Consider the following 17749-nt stretch of genomic DNA (forward strand, 5'->3'; position numbering starts at 1 on the left):
TAGCACAGACAATTTGCTGTAAAGCTAGGCTGAATCTTCTTCTAATAGGCAATCAGTACAGAGTCAGTGAGAGTGATCTTGGAGGGGGCTGCAGGCAGTTGATTGGGTGCCTTCTGTGCAATGTGGGTTGGTCCTTAACTATATTGTTAAGAAACATATCAAAAATACTGTTTGAGAGAAAGTATAATACAAAGGCAGATCAGTAAGAAATCTTGCAACACACTACAATGCAGCCTGAACATACAGCATATGCTGGAAGGACCTCTTAAAAAATGATTCCCCATTTTTAGCAAGGTCCGATTTAATGGCCCACTGGATCTCCATGACATGGGGTGATGGGATGTTATTGTGTCCCATAAAAATGGAATAATTCTTCATTCATGAGAATAATAATACACAGTACAATAAACTAATTTCTTTGTTTTATCTAAATATTCACAGTCAAAGTGCAAACAATAAATAGTAAAATCCACTCTAGTGGTCTTCCAGTTGTATTACGTGTTAGTGCAGAATTACTAATGAGAACATACTTATGTATAAATAAATCTTTTATCCTCATTATAACTCCACTGTGTTCCTACAGTGAAGTCATCCACCCAGAGCTGCTTATGGGTTGAAAGCCTCAATAGCCTTTTTTATTTATAATAAATATTGTATACTAATGTTAACAATGTCATTGTGTGATGTCTCAATAGAGGATTATGACTTCATGTAATCAGTTAGCTTGATATGTCTTCTCTCTACTAATGGAGTCAATTTTCCATACAAAGGAGATGGGAATCACTTATTCACAAACCTTTGAGCAAATATTCAATCTATATACTGTATTAACCCAATACTAAAGTGGCACAATGAAGCTCAAGGCCAGGATATACAGAGTTAAAGTTTAGTGCTTAATCTTAATTTATCCCTATTGTGTGCACTGAAATGTACTTTAATGTTAGAAATCATTATTTCCTCCAAAATAGTATTTCAAGTGTGAATTGCTACATTTTCAGGTGTAATTCCTGATATTGTTATATGGAATATTCCTGAAATGTGCAGGACTATAAATAACATAATCATAAAAACGGTTTTGCGGCACATAGCTAGTGTAAAGAGAGGATAAAATGTATTTATATTAATGAGCAAAGAGAAAAGCAATCTTCTATCATCTACCGGAGACGAATAGCACGTTGGGGAATAGAGGCCCATCTCAAACAGCACTTATGCACATGCTTAACCTCAATTATTGCATCAACAGGGCTTCAGTACAATCTTAAACACCAAGGGGAAAAAGGAACTAATACATTGGCATAAAATACTCATATTTATATAATAACACAAAATATTAAGTAAACTATAGCACAGTCATTTGCGATGTATGAATGTAGATATCTTGTAATATTAACATAATACAATTGGATGCTTAGCTCCTGAATGCCTTCAAAATAATTTATCTTGATGCTCATGAGAGAAGTTCAGGCTAAGATGAAAAGCATAAATTCACATAACAAATAATTCACATAACAAATAATTCACATAACTGTCTGAAGACATGTTCAGAATACAGGATTTTATGCTAACTAAAGAGCAGAATGTTCCAGCTCTTGTGAAAATACCAGTTCTTCGTTAGTCCATGCTAGCAACTTAACATGGAGAATCAAATAAAACAAGAGTTATCCTAAAACAAATCTCAGAAACCAAATCCTCTTTAGTGGCATAGGTTGGCTCTGGTAGGAGACAATTTCAGAACTAATGCAATTGTCCTGTTTGTTTCCAACTGTACAAAAAACAGTAGTCATGTTGTATAGGCCAGCACAGGCATTGAAAATGTGTGGATACTTCTTATGGAGAAAAGAATGTGTGCTACTTGAGAAATATTTCTTTTTCACATAACCTAAATTCATGGCTGTATTTTCATCAGAATATTTCTTCTAACCACAGTGTAATCCTGTATGATGTGTGTGGAGATCTGCAACATACTAATATTTTTATCTACACAACAAACATGTAAGAGCTGTTGAATAATTTAGTAAATTTAGGAACTGATAGTTAGATTGTCTTGTTTCTGCTAGTATAAATCTGGAGACGTTCCACACATTTTAGCAGTCAACTTCACAATTATATCAATCTATCTATACAGAATTTTAAGCATTTGCCCTCTAATCTGTGTTTTTTGAAGATTTCATTTTCTAGGTTTAACTGCATGTGAATAGTTTTATTTGGAGTTTCCTCTTATTTTCATTAGAGCTTGTTTTAATTAGGAATAACTTTAAACTACAAAATTATGTAGAGTGTGTCAGGATGAACAGAACAGAGGACACGTACATAACACAAAAGAGGTGATTCATTCCTGTGTGCACAGATGAAATTTGTTAGGAATCACGTGGTATTTTTGCCTATAGTCACTGGGTTGATGAGCTTAGGTTTGAAATGTGTGTGAAGTGAGGAGAGCAATGAACAGATGTAGCTTCAGCTTGTTGACAAGGTGGGTGCCAGCAGCTATCACTGCAGGGGCAGTGTGTAATGCTCTTGGTGCTCAGGCAGTGTGGATGTATTTACCTGTGGGACTTGTCACCTCTGTGGTAATAGAACCTCTAGACATCGTTTAAGTAAGTAGAAAATGACAGACTTTGGGGTCTGCACAGGGCTCGCTGTGCAGTTCAGGGAGTCTTTTAAAAAACTTGTTGCACATAAATAAAGGCGAAATTTCCATTACCTCTGACTTAATTTTCTTTTATGTTACTTCAGTAGGGACTGTTTACCTGCTTACGATCAAGTATATTGTAAATGTCTGCAGGATCAGAGCAGCTGATGACAGCTCTTTGGGACGCTACCCTGTGCTCAGTGCAGGGGGGCTCAGGCAGAACAGTGTCTTGAAGTTCTAGCATGATGTAAATAAGGGAAATATGAGGCTCTAAAACTTAGCCGGTTTTAGAATAATCTTAACGGTATTCATAAAACAGGCAAAGCACTATTGTGATCTCATTTTTCATAACGTAATAACTTCTAAAGGGATTTTCCTTTGAACTTCACAAATATCTGCTGAAATCGTGCAATATACAAACACAAAAGCTGCAGGTTTTGAGAATTAAAAATGAAAGAAAACAAGGATTTTTGCTGACACCATATTCCAGTTTATGGGATGCATTTCTAACTGGATTTCCACCTGTGATAACAAACAAGGGCCCCAGCCTCCCCATTTCTGAGGAGATCCCCCATTTGTGCGGGTTCACTCTGATCATATTTGTGGACATGAAAACAAAGCCTGGGCGTAAGGGCCCGGAGCTCTCACCCACTGGCTTTTGCCTCTGTTGGAGGTCCGCGTAGGATTACCCCCGGCCTGTGCTGTGGGGCTGCAGCGCACGTAGGAGCCATTCGGCCTGGCAGCAGTGTAGGTGCTGGGCTCAGATTACAGCCTGGCTGCACAGCCCCTCTGCAGTGAAAGCCATGCATTAAGAGAGTTCTCGTAAACAGATAATTAACTTCATGCTTAATTATATGTCCAAAAATGGTCTGAAAATTGATGTTCTAAAAATTAAAAATTAAAAACTAATTCAAATTTCTTAGCTGCTTTTACCACAGTCATTAGGAAAATCCTCCAAAAAATCCTTTCTCAGATAAATAAGCCTCCACTTTCATAAATAAAGGAGCCATATTTAGATTCCAGTTCAACATGCAGGAGAAATTTGGCAAATCTAATGTTTTCAGATCAGTTCGGTATGCGTTATGAGAATAATGTCAGTGGAACAGTTACTTTTTTTTTTATCTTTAAAAATGTAGAGGAGAAAGAAGAAAGTTCACTTTGATAAAACAGAAAGGCAGTGCTTTAAATAACTAGAGCAGTGATAAGGCAGAGAGCTTCTAAATAAATATAAGGTGTGAAGATTTTTTTTAACTGCAAATGAAAATTATATATTCACCAGGGCAGCTTTAAATTTGGTGAAACAGAAGAGCAATATACTTTATGGTTTTGAGCAAGGAAGCATAGAGTCTTGCCGTAATAGAGTATTTACTACGTCCCAGCAATAGGACAAATAATATCTAAATGCTTTCACCTTGACCAAAGGACTTCTTATAAGCTAGCACTGATTTTGATTTTGCCACAATAAAAGAACATCAGAATTTGGACTTTGATAAAACTGTTCTGTTGGCTGGGAAGTTTGCCTTTCAACTGTGTTTGATGTGATATTCAGTTCATTTTGCCAAAATATTTTATGCCAAGTATTGCTATTAAATCTTTTATGTTGCAGAGATTTTTGTCAACAGACACACAAGAATTGGGTTTTAAGTGGAGTTAATCATTGAACTTGGAGAAGAGAAACACTGGGGGAGTACTTCACTTATACAAACAAACCACCATGCAAGCTTCAGCCACTTCTATAATTATTACCCTCTTTTCAGAATAGTGTAGGTGAAACATAAAATCTGGCTCCCCCTCTGATCTCTATTCATGTTTAAGACTTGTAGAACCTATTAGAAGAAAGGGATAATTAAAATAGAGAAAGCCATGTATTTGCTGCGGCTGCTTGTGTATCAAATCTTTTGAAGTCTGCTTTAAGCAATTATATCTGAGTACTTCTTTTGGAAGCCTAAGAAATAACATAGAGCTTTCTAAGATATCACTGTATTCTGAATCTTTCAATTCTGTGTAAATACTTATATCAGTAGAATGATAGATTAAATGCTAATCCATTTTTCCTTCAAAAACAAAACTTAAAGGGAAAGACAATCCCCAAAGAATAAAGTAGTGCCCTGTCTCTCTTCCCTATATCCTCCAGTGTGTCCAAAAGTCACATTTTAAAATTAAATTTTTAATTGGTGTTTGTGGTTTCATTTTACTATTTGATTTACATTGTAAATTTAAGTGTTTTATAAATGCAAAGGTAAACATATATTGTGAGGGTGGGGTTCAGTGTTTTTGTTATTACTTTGTACTCAGGTGTATGTGATCACTGAGCATAGATTAGCTCTGTAATAGGAGCTGCTAATAATTGTAGTCATTCAGCAAGCAATCCCTTTCCACACCAGAGAGAACTAAGGGCATACTTGTACATGGGTAATACTGAGTAATGTTTAGCAAATATTACTGTGGTGTTACTGAAACTTGAGCTCATAATTCTTAAAGCAGGATCTATTTGTCCTCCATTACCAAAAGCAGTGAGGTGCAGTAGTGGAGTGATTGGGATGTGGGAAAGAGAATACGTGGCACAATCCAAGATAAGAAATAGATCATAGCCTGACAACAGGGCAGCTCTTGCTGCATGATGAAGCTGTAGTTCCTAATGAGCTTGTTTGCCTGCACTGTAGAGGATAAGGGATCTACACAATTTTGGACTCCTTTCCCTGTTTCAAAGAGCCCAGATCTGACTGGGAGCATAAAAGGATGACTGCCGTTTTCCAGTGCAGACTCTTCAATTAAAATCATTTGCCCTTGTGTTTTATTCTCTGTACAAATCACTGCCATAATTCTCACAGTCAGATGCCACTGGACACAAAGCGACACCCACACTAAGGAATATGTTTAGAAAAGGAGCAGACAGCATGGCAACCACTGCTAAAGTAGCATAATTCCTGGTAGGTTTGTAGCACTCTATCCCAAACAGCGACAAAAACTTAAAACATCAAGCCAAGTCAATGTGCTCGGGCCATGCAGTCAACCAGGGTCAGCTGTAGACCATTCCCAGTTTGGGTTTTGAATGTGGCAGTAGGGAGCACCCATTCTTTTCCCAATGCCTACCTCTGTGGAGGGCTGAAATCCATGGTGGAATCCTGGGCATTGTTTAGGAGCTGGTGGCACAGTACCATGACGGATGCTGATGCTCACAGCCTTTCTTTTGGTATGGTAATGGCTCCTTGATAAAGCTGACGTGCTGGAGATGGCTTGGCAGTGCAGCACCATACATCCTAGTATAAACGTCACAAGCAATCATTCTTCCCAGATGCTGAGTTTTATGTTTATGGAAACAACACCCAGAAGTAATAGTTTTCTCTCTGTTCCTTTTTGGCTGCTGCTGTTGCTGGTCCAGTATAAGCCAACAGCTAAAATGGCCAGACCCTGCACCAGTGAGCTCACCATCCTGCCACAGGCAAAAGTCAGATCCCAACAAGATGGTGGTTAAGAACTCCCTGTGCCACTTGTGCGGTACCCTAGATGACAGCAGAGACACAAGAGTGACTCTCTCGAAACATGGCTCTGTTTCTTGTTGTTTTGAGGAAGGTCAAGTGATTACCTTAAACTTTAGGAGTGTGTATAAAGGGGTATAAATATATTAGCTTTCTGAGCTGTTTTAAACATTTCAAATGTTGTACTAATCAGGAGGAATTTCTGTCAAAAAAAAAAAAAAATCTTCCGGCAGAGACATGTCTATCACAATTGCTTAAAAATAGATCCATGAACTGAAGCTTCCAAATCAAAAGTTTTATTTCAATACAAAACATTTTAGCACCCATTTTTCCTGAGGCAGCTTTGATATTTAGGCTCTCTTAACTTTGGCTTCAGTTGTGAGGGCAGTGTGTGGTGTGGGAAGGTGGTTCTTCTGACTGCAAGTCAGGAGTTCCCGGAGATACAGATGAAGAGCAGCAGGATGAAGGGAAAGACCCTGACTCATCTGCCTGCCCACCTGCAGGAGCTGTGGCTTCTGCCAGCCCTGGGGCTTTAGTTTAAAGAACCTTTCTTTTGTGGGGAGCTACCTTGGACTCCTACACCCTACATTTCTTTGTGCACACAACAGTTTGTGTGGTCTGTGTTAAAAGCAGAACCAATGTATTTTTTAAAATAAGGCAGTTTACTACTCAGTCCCACAAGTAATCTGTCTTGGTACAGTATAAGGGTAGAAAAGAGAAAGAAGATCCAGAAAATACCTGGTTATTTTTTAGCTGGGAACATTTTCCTCCTGGTATACCTTGTGCTCTTCAAACATTTACATTAACTTAACTGGGGAGAATGTTGGTGTTACAGGATAATAGCATGGGGCCAAGGCTCCTTTAGCTGTTGCTGCCGTGGAAGGAGGTTCTTGTGAAAACAAATCCATGAATCAAAGTTTAGAAAAGCCCAAACGAGCCAGGAATGTCTGGGTCTTGCTGCCTTCTGAGCCCACAAAAATCATGGCTTGAGTCCATCCCCAAGACCTGCAACTAGTGTTTCCATTTTTGCCTGTATCCTACCATTCAGCCTCTTTTCCTAACTAGATGTCCAGCAGATGCAGCAACATTATCCTGGCACAGATAGGTAAGGAATCTTTTTCTGTACAGAAGTGGAAGCAGGTGCTCAGTAATGGCTCTGAGTTCTCTTGAAAGAAGAGTGAGAGAAACTGCAATCTGTCCCTTGCTAGTAAAGTCCCTCTGAGGCTTTAACTTTGTGCACATCAAAAGGTTTTATCCTCCAAAAATTACTCCTCGGTTAAAAAGAGGAAAGATGCCTTTTACTACTTTTGCCTAGAGCCCAAAATCTTCCCATGTTCAATAGCAGCTGTGGTAATGCTCTGCTTAATACAGAGAACATCTGGGCTGCCTGCAATTCTGGGAGAGAAGTGTCAAAAGTGTCATAGACATCCTTGAGCAAAGAAGGATCTTCACTTTTATTACACAGAAGTGTCAAAAACAGCATTATTGAACATCAGGTTCCAATTTGGCACACAGAATATAACTCTGAATAGATGTGACAAAACCCCTTCTAGGAAATTGCTACTTAACATTATTTTTTCATAGTTTGAAATTATCATTTAAAGAAAAAGAAGAAATGGAGAGCAGCTAGGTAACCCTGACAATGAAAGATGCTATCATTCGGTTTTTGGTGCTTACTTCACAATTTCATTGCTGTCCACTGAGCAACTGAGATTGATTAAATCATTGTCATCGTCGGTGAAATGCACTGCATTGATCCAGCCTGACTCACAAAGCCAACCTATGTGATGCAGCTAATTTGTCATAATTGAAAGTTCCAGCTCCAGAAGGTCGCTGAGCTGGACTCAGGACACAAGTTATCATTTTATCCTTGGAACGGGGTCAGCTCTCCTGATCAAATATGATGGTTTTGTGTCTCACTCTTAATTGCTTTTTCATGGTTCATGTAGGGTAAACCGAGGCTTTCATATTTTGATTGAATTTTTATGGTGGACAGAAAATAATTATCACATCTTTATGTATTTTTTTCACTCTGTCTAGCCCAAAACATGGGACTGAGCTCTCGTTTCTCACTGAAGTATAGTTCTAATAAGAAAACATTCAGATCAGGACAACAAATGTCTTTAGATAAGGTTGGCAGTATGATACACATTATTAGGTATTTTAAAAGGAAAATGTGTCACTAGTTAAAAGTTTTCTAGAACAGTGCTGAAGAGAGGTTCCTATCTTCTCTTTTCTCTTACCATGTCTGTTTCCCATTCTCTTCATCCATTTTCTGCTGTTCTCTTCTGGAGTTTGAATGCTGAAGTCATGATCTCAAGCTGAACCAAATTTGAGACCATGGAATTAAGTAAACTCAAAGGTCACACGGAGTCAGCAGACTGAAGAGTTGCAAAAAGACATGCAGACAGGCATCAAGACTGGGTTGTCAAGTTGTTAGTAAGGCCAAATGTTTCAGCTGAAATGCCTCTGAACAGGGTCCAACTTCCTGATGAAAGGTTGTGCCTTTGGGAAAATGGCCATCAGGCCATTTGCTTCATGCTTTGGGATGGAGACCAAAATCCAATGCCACTTTCAAAATGTGCAGTTTCTGTAAGCAGTGCAGCATGTGTGCATCTTTAAAAACTGTTTCTTATAAAGAAAAGCAGTCAAACACTGAAGTGTTTGGAAAAAACTGCTTCTTTATAATTTACATAATCAAGTGGGCAAAGCTAGGAGTTTAGGTAGGTCTTAGAAGCTGTGTAATTGCTTTGTTGGCCCTTTGCTCACAGTGGAATTAGCAGCATATCTTTATTTCCTTCCCTGCATTTACTGTTAAAAAAAATCTTATCCGAATAGCTTCTGTTGCTTCCCATTCCAAGTACAGGTCAAAATGCCAGCTTTCTAATTGTGAATTCCATATGTGCATCATCATAGAAAAAGTACTTGATGAAATCTTATGAATAGGTTTGGTTTGGGGTTGTTTTTATTTATTTATTTATTTTATTGGGCAGGGGGGAGGATGGCTGTTTGGTTGATTCTTTTTATTTATTTTTTTTTTGGAAGCAAGCCTTCTATCAGTTATTAAAACAAAAACAACAAAAAAGGCAAAAAATAAAAGGCACCAAAATGCTAATGTGCTGGTAAATAAGACAAAGGACAGTTGTGGTATTCTTGTGGGACACTGGCTTGACACTCTCTTTTTGTAATAGAGAGTGTCACACCTTAATGTTGGATTCATTCAAAAGTGATTTGTGGGGAAGGATTTTCACAAAGCAAGCAACATACAATTGTCATGAGTTTGATATGTTTTTTATGCTGAAGAGCAAAACAGTAAGTTAAGAAAGCTGGCTTAATAAAAGAGTACAGGACATATAAAAAAGCAAATAAATCTTCATAGGAAGTTTTTAAAACCTTGTGTTTGGACATATGTATAGAAATAAGAGGTAGATCCATATCAAGTTTGTAACTTTTTTCTAAAGTAAAGGTCTAATCTAGGCCAAAGGGAAATGGCAAGTCAGAATGCAATAGTTCTGATTGTTTTATGTTTTGTCTTTCAAGTTTCATCCTATCAGCTTTTGAAACAAAACTTGCAATCAACAAATCTCACTGGGGTCCTATTTATAGTATCATAATTTTCAAAGAAAGCAAATCAGGCAACAGCTTTTAATATTAATAATATTGCTCCCAGCATTCTGCCTGCAGCCCACACATTGTATTTTTTGGCATGATCATGGCAATTAAAAAAAATAAACAGCTCTTTTTAATATTTTTTATACATAAGCTATTACAGTCAATGCTGACACAGCTGGCAGAGAAACTCAGTGAAAGGTAAACATTCTGCTCAGAATGTAATACAACATATTGTTGTGTTTGGTTGTTAAAACATAATCTTCCTGAAAGTATATTTTAAAAATAAGTTTTTGTTTATATCTTTACAGTATTTCAAATACATTGATATCTGATTTAAAAATTTTAGCTTTTTAAAGAAATGACACACATAGCACTGGATGTTTCAGTCAACAGCTTATTGAATTTTTTAAAACATTCTTACCAAAAATCAGGAAAGAAAATGAGGTATGATGTTTTATCCTTCAGCAGAATGTAATAGTCTCAGCTAGTAAAATCAATTTCTTTTAAGAAAATTCTGTCAAAAGCAGGAAGTTTGATAATAAATGTCTTCAACTATTTTAAAGAAGAAAGTTTCCTTTAAGAACAACAGAATTAAGATTAGTTTGAGGCTTGCTTCGGCAACAACAAAAGATTGCCTGACTCCTTGATGTAATTATTATGAGCACGTATGAAATGAGATTGTGGAATTATGGTCTGTACTTCATTAGAGAAAAGAATGCAAAGGTGTTTCCTTTAGGTAAGACCAATAGGTAAAATTTACCTGTTGTGTATGTCCTCAAACTACGTTTATTTTACATCACGCTTTGTGCGATAGCTTATGATGTAGATGCTGCGCTTCTGGTGGTTTATTCCTCGTTGGAGGCAAATGGCAGGGGAGCCAGGGGTGTGTGCAGGAGCTGGTGCTCCCTGCAGGGCTCCAGAGCATCCTTAGCCGGGAGGTGCCACCCCCGCCCCTGCCCTGAAGCGTGCCGGTGTTTGCAGGGCAGCCCTGAGGGGACCGCATGTAAGCAAACATGCAGAAAACACCAAGGATAGCCGTGGCAGAAACTCATGGATATATTGTAGCTATGTGCGCACCATATTGCATGACAGCTCTGCAGTTCTTCAAAATCCTGATGTTTGCTGGCCTGACGTCTAAGAATGAAATACAAGATGTGCTTTTTTCTGCTAGCTGGGCAGTGGAATAGCCTTCTGTCCCTAGCCACCCAAGCATCCACCGTAAGCAGTGTCCCTGCCAGCTTGCGTGCTGCACTTTGATTATGTTGGAAAGGAATTCTTGTAAAGGGACTACTCCTTCTACTGATTCCCAGTATGCCCCAGGTATTGGGGTCGTCCAGTTCCTGGCTGTTTTTCTTTCTCTCAGAATGAGTGATAAAAAGGGCAGGTGTGCTGCAATACATATCTGCCCTTTTATAATCTAGTAAATAGGTCTCTGGGTACAGAGTTGATGTATATGGATTTGAATTTATAAAAGGGAGTGAATAGTTATTTTTAGTGTGTATAACATGAAAAGAAGTGAAGCATTTAAAGTTTAGAACAACCTTCAGCAGAGAAGAAAATTATCTCATGAATCCTATTGTTGATCTTAGAATGTGTTTCAAATGTTAGGTGTGGACACCGTACCACCCTCAGGGCAGTTCATGGCAGCTAAATGAGGATTAACTCTGCTGAAGTCAGTGGAGTTCTGTCAGTGTGAATTCAGGAGATATTGTTGTATTTGTGTCTCGTCACAAAGTTTAAAATTAATTGTGCAGCCAAAGAAGTGTAGCAGGAATGTCTGAGACCCGATTCTCCAGTCATTCTGGTCTGTTACACCCATATGGTTGTACACCAGTAAAGCTGTGAACCACTACAGTTGTGTCCCAGGACAATAGGGAATGAAATTTGTTCTGACTAGAACAAATACCACTCCCATGCAAAAGATTTTGATTATGTAGGGGTTTATTCCAGTGGGAATACCACAATTAAAAGAGGAAGAGAACTTTTGGAGGAACTAATCCTGGATTTTTGGGGCTAGCTAGACCTTTAACAACTCGTGTTCTGTCTGTTCACGGAGTTAAGAATACCTGATATCATATCACAAAGTTAGCAAAAGGCTAGAGTATGATGTCCTGGTGAGTATATCCCCTGCTACTCCTCCCCAAGACTTCCAGGTAAGCCTGTTGGATGCAGCTCCTTGGTGGGGCTGCCAGCATGTACTGCCCATCGTGGATGGCAGGCTCTGCATTTCCAGTCTATCACAAAGTCAATAGGAAAGAAAGTACTGTGCTATGAAAAAAATTAAGTCCTTTGTGATATAGAGCGCCATCATTTCTATTATGGACCCTGTATTGGGCCCATGTAAAATGATCCAATATCCTAGATAATTTTGTGTCTGTTCAAAACAAAAGGGGTGGAGGGGGGAAAAAGAGGGAAAATGCAAGAGATCAATGTTTGCTTAATAGAAAAAGACAGGGTCTGTAAGAAGAAAATTATAATTCCAGGTTTTTTAAGACCATTACAAAGAATAGAGAATAAAAATAGAGAGAGGTGGAAAAAGCAATAAAATCTATAAACATTAATTCATAGCATGCTTTTTTGAAGTATATGACGTTTTTTTCCACAAACCCACTAATAGAGTTCTAAATATGAGTGAGAACAGTGGATTGCTTTTTCCATTTCTGGAATCTATATCTTCACCTCTACACTTGAATAAAAACATTAACCAAGAGGCAGATACTTAGTTCTTTTGTTTATGCTCAGCCTCAGGAAATTTTCAGCTGAAATCAATAATTAAAATGTTTATTAGCCATTGTAAATGTTACAAATGCAACTTTGTTAAACATAGATGTATACATATCGAGGATAACTGAGATATTTATGCACAGATTTTTTAGAAATTAAGAGAATTTGGGAGGACAGCGTATAGCATCATATTTACTTGGTGGATGCTGTGTTCACTGAAGAGATTCAAACACTGTGGTATTTCTTTTTTTCCTATTTTTTTAACAGAATAGAAAGCAGTAGAGTCCATTCTTAAGAAGAAACAGATTCACACAGGGTTTATTTAAAAATCATTACAGCAAGCATGGGGTTTCATGTAAAAGCTTCTAAAAGATCACAGAAGAAATGTACTAAATGATTGCAGGAAGTAGAACTCCTGGTGCAAATACATTTTCAAATGCTATCCTGAATGAATATGTCTCTGATTAATCAAAAATACTTACAATACCTACCTGAGGTTACATATGTACATATATACATATGGAGCAAGACAATTTTGGTGTGTATTTGAAAAGAATGAGACCTTAGTATTAAAGTACATATCTTGGATTGTAATGTCTCTACTATTACCTATATTATTTCTCTACTATTGTCTACTATCTCTGCTGTTGTCACTGATGCTTACAAAAGAAAAGTGTTATTTTAAAAATCTCATAATTAATTTGATGAATACCATCTCTGCGTCAGATGTACAAGGTATCAGCATGTGAACTGATGTTCAAACTGGGTGTTTGAGCACGTTTTGGATAGAAGAAGAATTATGTGCACATACCCAGTACTCTGCCACAGAGACGCAAAGGTTAAATAGAGCCACATGTCTGTTCCTCCTCTTCCCATGATGGTCTGGCCAGAAATGCTTTTATTGCTAAGGAATGAAGACATAGGCTTGCTAGGCTTCTGGGAATGTAACACTGAATACAAGGAAATAAGCCCGAAGCTGGGAAGCTTTTCTTCAGGTATCCGCAGAACTGGAAATAGAAACATTTTGTTTTGTTTTCAAATTTCCCTGAACAATTCCATGATATCCACTCTGCCTAGATGAAAAGAAAATGCAGTTTCCTCTTTTTGCTTCCTCTGAGCATCTGTAGCTCTAAAGTAGAGCTGCACGTCCAACTGGCAAGATGCTGCCAAGAGAGTGCCACTGCTCCAGCAGGCTGCTCCTGTCCTTTGCATTCAGCGGCAGTCCCTTAGTGAGAGTCGCTCAGGCGCTGCTGGATTCTTCCTTCCAGCTGCAGGTGTAAATCCACAAAGCAAGCTAGTTCAGAGTCTGCATTGCCCCCTTGCTCTTGTCTGTATGCCGGTAGTTCTACCTTGGAGTGCTTCATTCTCACATGCACGTCCATTTTTCACTTCATGGCTTTTTGTACAAAATGCCTTAGTTTAATGAATGTACGAAATGCTCTTCTCTGAACTCCTTCTCCTGAACCCTCAAAGCAACATCTGCTTCCTCAAGAAGTCACTTACATCCAGGGACAGCAGGGGTTCTGTGGTAGCCAAAATGAAAGGTGGGTATTTTGTTAAAAACTTTCAGATGATTTTGGAATCTTTTAACTGTGAAATAGCTATTTCCTTAGCTTACAGACAACATTTATTCCTCTTTATCATTCCGTCTTTTTGCTTCCTATTGGTTGCATCTTGCTTCAGATGAAAGTGTAAATTCTGAATAAGCTTCATATCTTCTTGCTCATTGACCTAACGCAGTGAAGCCAATGGCAACACCACTTCAAAATAAGTCAGTCCCTTCAAAGAAGGCATAGGTAAGCAATACCCTACTCAGTGTGAAAGATTGCCAGGCATGGGTGTGGTTCATACTGTAGTCCAGCATATTTCTTTGGGATTATATTCTGTGGACTGTGCTTTAGCATGCATTTCTTAGGTTTAAGCTGTTATCCTATAGGCTAAAGGAATATGTCCACATTTAAAACTAAACTAATAATTTGGATTTAAATGCTCACTCCTGTGTTTGCAAGAGTGGAGAAGACTGAGTCCAATAGGAAGCCCATGATTGTATACCTGGTGTAATAAACAGGAATGACAAATTTCTAAAGGCTATCCAGAATTTGCAGTATTTATTTTATTCTCAGTTATGGCAGTGATGATACAAATAAAATCCTTTGGGCTCTGTGGGTGGGCTTACTTTTCGTTGTGATCAGGACTGGTCCTTATGTTTGTATTGATACTACCCTGGCAAAGTTTCTGACTGACAAGAAGCTCCTCCAAGTTTTGTGAAGGACTGGAGGACTGAAGGGCTGCTGTACTTTTGTAGTCAAAGGCACTTTGTAGCCAATGACTCCTTGTAGCAAGCAGTGATGGGTTGAATTTTGCATCCCTAAATTAGCTTCTTGTTAGATTTCCATAGGTTTCTGGAAGTTTTAAATTATATGTATTTTGTTAGGAGCTGAGCATGCCAAAATATGCCCTTCTCTTTGCTTCAATCACTGTTGAAATTTGGAAATAAGTAGAACAGTTTAAAATGTCAGTTATTTTGAAACTGATAAAGGATAAGTATCATGGTACAACAAGGTTGTCATTTCTGTGTGTTCGCATTTAATTGTCAAAAAATTTAGCCAGAATGTAGAAAAATCATTCATGCCGTTAGGAGGCTATGAGATGAGTGTCACTCTAATACTCATCCCCTAGTTTTCTTCTCAGCCTTAAAGGTCATGTTTAATGCAATGAAGGAAACTGCAATGCTGGTAGACTCACCTGTATTTTCAGAATCCTGGATACATTATAGGTAGACTGCAAAAACATTGAGAGATGAAAAAAAAAAAAAGTAAAGACGTTCTAACAATAGTTAATAACTCTCAGTTAAAGGAAGAAAGCATAACTGGTGAAACTATAAGATAGAAAGGACACTGAGCTACTGCTCTGCCAGTTGGAGAGAAGGTGGCTTTGGATCTGCCATGGCGTTCCATACTTGGCCTGGAAAGTGTATTGCTTTGTGTGAAGCAGCCAGTCTGCTGGTGCATTCCCATACCAGAGTCCCTTTTTGAGCAGTGTCAATAGAAAGGCATTTGTTTAAATGAGAACATGAAGACCAGATCCGAGAGTGTGGTCAAAACCCTTTGTGTTAATCTGAGTATATCAGAAATGTCACAGGAGCTGTTTAGAACAAGAAAGATTTTTTTTTCTGCTTTAGAACAAACCGAAAGAGTGGAAAAGTTAATCCTGAACACTGTCACCCGGTTTTGAGATATCACGGCAAGGAGTAGCTCTTTCCAACCTAATTTTGCCTGTATTAGCCCACAGGGTCCTCTGTGCTCATAGAGCTGGACTACTTCTGGTCCAGCAAAACTCAGGTCTGCAGAGCATATTGGGGAAGTACTTGCCACAGGGCGCCAGTCAGGACTGGGACTTTTCAGTGTTACAGTAATACAAAAAATACATTCTGTTAGGAGGCTTTGAAAGAGAAATGTTTGACTGTATTGAGCAAGTGATTATGTTTGATGTACCTCCAAGGTGGCAGTCAGTGGGTGAGCCTTGCAAAACTCAGCTGCTTGTCTCTCAGCAAGTTTCCGCCTTGTAAACAGTGCCTTTGTTTTCTGTCTATGTGGGCTCTGACGCCTTAGATTTCCCTTTGATGTATGAATGAATCCAGTGCTTTAAACTGAAACTCATACTACAGCTGGAAAGGCATAGAGGGAGAGAAGAAAGAAGGGAAAAGGGAAATGTAGGCTTAAGTATCCACATTAAATGAAGTTGGTAAAATGATCTGTGTACACACGGCATGGCTGTGTACTTCCTATTTGTGACCATATGGGGCAGTTCAGGCCTGGGGATGTTCTTGATGGTATATGAAGTTTCACCTGTTCACTACCACCTACGTGCATGTGAGCAGTGGCAATATAAAACCAAAATTATGACCACTGACTCCTCAACCAGAAGCAGCCTGATTTGCGTTGACTATTTGAAGTGTGCAGTTGTGCAGACAGTGCATGAATGGCCGCAGCAAGCTGTCTGTAAGCAAATCAGAGGGAGAACTTTGTATAATGAAAGTGTCTGTAAAATCACTCCAAGTGGCAACCAATTCAGGTGAAAACAGTAATCTGGTCTTGGACAATTTGCAGGCAGACAGTGGGCCAAAGGCTGGGCTGCTGTGGCCTGCGTAGCAGGGGTAGCAACCCAGTCACCCATAGAGGGGAAGGAGGATGCTCCTTTCTCTGCACTCATTCATCCCATGGCTCATGGTCTTTAAGGAGCCCGTAATGATGAATTACCCCTTGTGGAAAGGGGAAGGAGGGGATATCCCCTCTCTTGATGTTGCATGTCAGTCTGCGTGGAAGATGGGGGCAGTTTTCTGGGTTCAGGGTCTGGCAAGGCCACACGGGGCAGTGTGCAGGACGGGCTGCCCTTCTTTATTTCTCAGAGTTGTGTAACGGGGCCCTGCTATATCTGGCCCGCAGTTGGGCTAATAAAGCTGTGTACTATAAATGGAGAAGCCATTTGGGACTGGAACCACAATCCTCAGGGAACCTTTCAACAAATCTGGTCTGAGTTTCATACTGCAGTGAAATGTGAAATGAGGTAGGTTTCATGCGGTTTCAGGTTTTGTTGAAAACCTTTCAACCAGCTCTAGTCAGTAGCTGTTGTTTTTTCAGTTTCCTCCCTCTAATGTGTCTCTGGTATTTCAAGTTGAACGTGCCTCAGCGTAAGGGCAGTTGTGAGAAGGGGCAGAAGCAAAAGCCCCTGAGCATCACTCAGCAGACTGGGAATTGAGGAGGAGGGTAGGGGGTGCCTTTCCTTGTTAAACTCCTCTTTTGGTTGTCCCCCTCTTTGTGGAGTTCCACCAAAACTTCATTTTCATATGGAGATTTTTGAGCTGTTTAGCTGACTGCGATAATAGCACCACAGATCCCTCCTAGCTGGCTGGGGTGAGTGGAAAAGGAGCCCTGCAGACGCTGCTTGGCAAGTGGACAGGAGGCCTGGAGAAGCAGTCGGATTCCCAGCTGGCCCATGGCGCTCGCAGCCGGGAAAGCAGCCTGCGCGCTGCCTGCCGCGGGGCCAGCCAGCAAGGGGGTGCTCGGCTTCCCAGCTGGCAAGGGAAGCGCGAGGCCTGGAGAAGTGGGCTACTTTCCGTTTGGCTTCACAGGTTGTGCGAGAGGCCAAGAAACGAGGTTCAGTTCCCATTAGCCTGTCTGGTTCTTGATTTGCTTCCTTAGTTAAGAGGCAGAGAATACTGATGTTGTTTTGCCAGGCACAGGATTGAAGCTGAGTGGCATGGAAGAATAAAGACTTAAATAAGCACGGCTTGCTGTCTCCACTT

The 17749-nt window shown here is 39.4% G+C and overlaps 1 protein-coding gene and 1 long non-coding RNA gene across 3 annotated transcripts in view; one reads left to right on the forward strand and one right to left on the reverse strand.

The window, feature by feature from the left end:
- The window catches only part of SEMA6D (semaphorin 6D), a 261006-nt gene that overhangs the window by 136276 nt on the left and 106981 nt on the right, over positions 1–17749 (forward strand). The window lies entirely within an intron of this gene.
- LOC106033650 (uncharacterized) lies at positions 4356–7846 on the reverse strand. The gene is made up of 3 exons (XR_001205452.3): positions 7786–7846; positions 5723–5889; positions 4356–4455 (listed from the first exon to the last, which is right to left on the reverse strand). It is a non-coding gene; the product is annotated as an uncharacterized lncRNA (long non-coding RNA).

Source organism: Anser cygnoides, chromosome 11, assembly GCF_040182565.1.
Source record: "Anser cygnoides isolate HZ-2024a breed goose chromosome 11, Taihu_goose_T2T_genome, whole genome shotgun sequence".
Taxonomy (NCBI): Eukaryota; Metazoa; Chordata; class Aves; order Anseriformes; family Anatidae; genus Anser; species Anser cygnoides.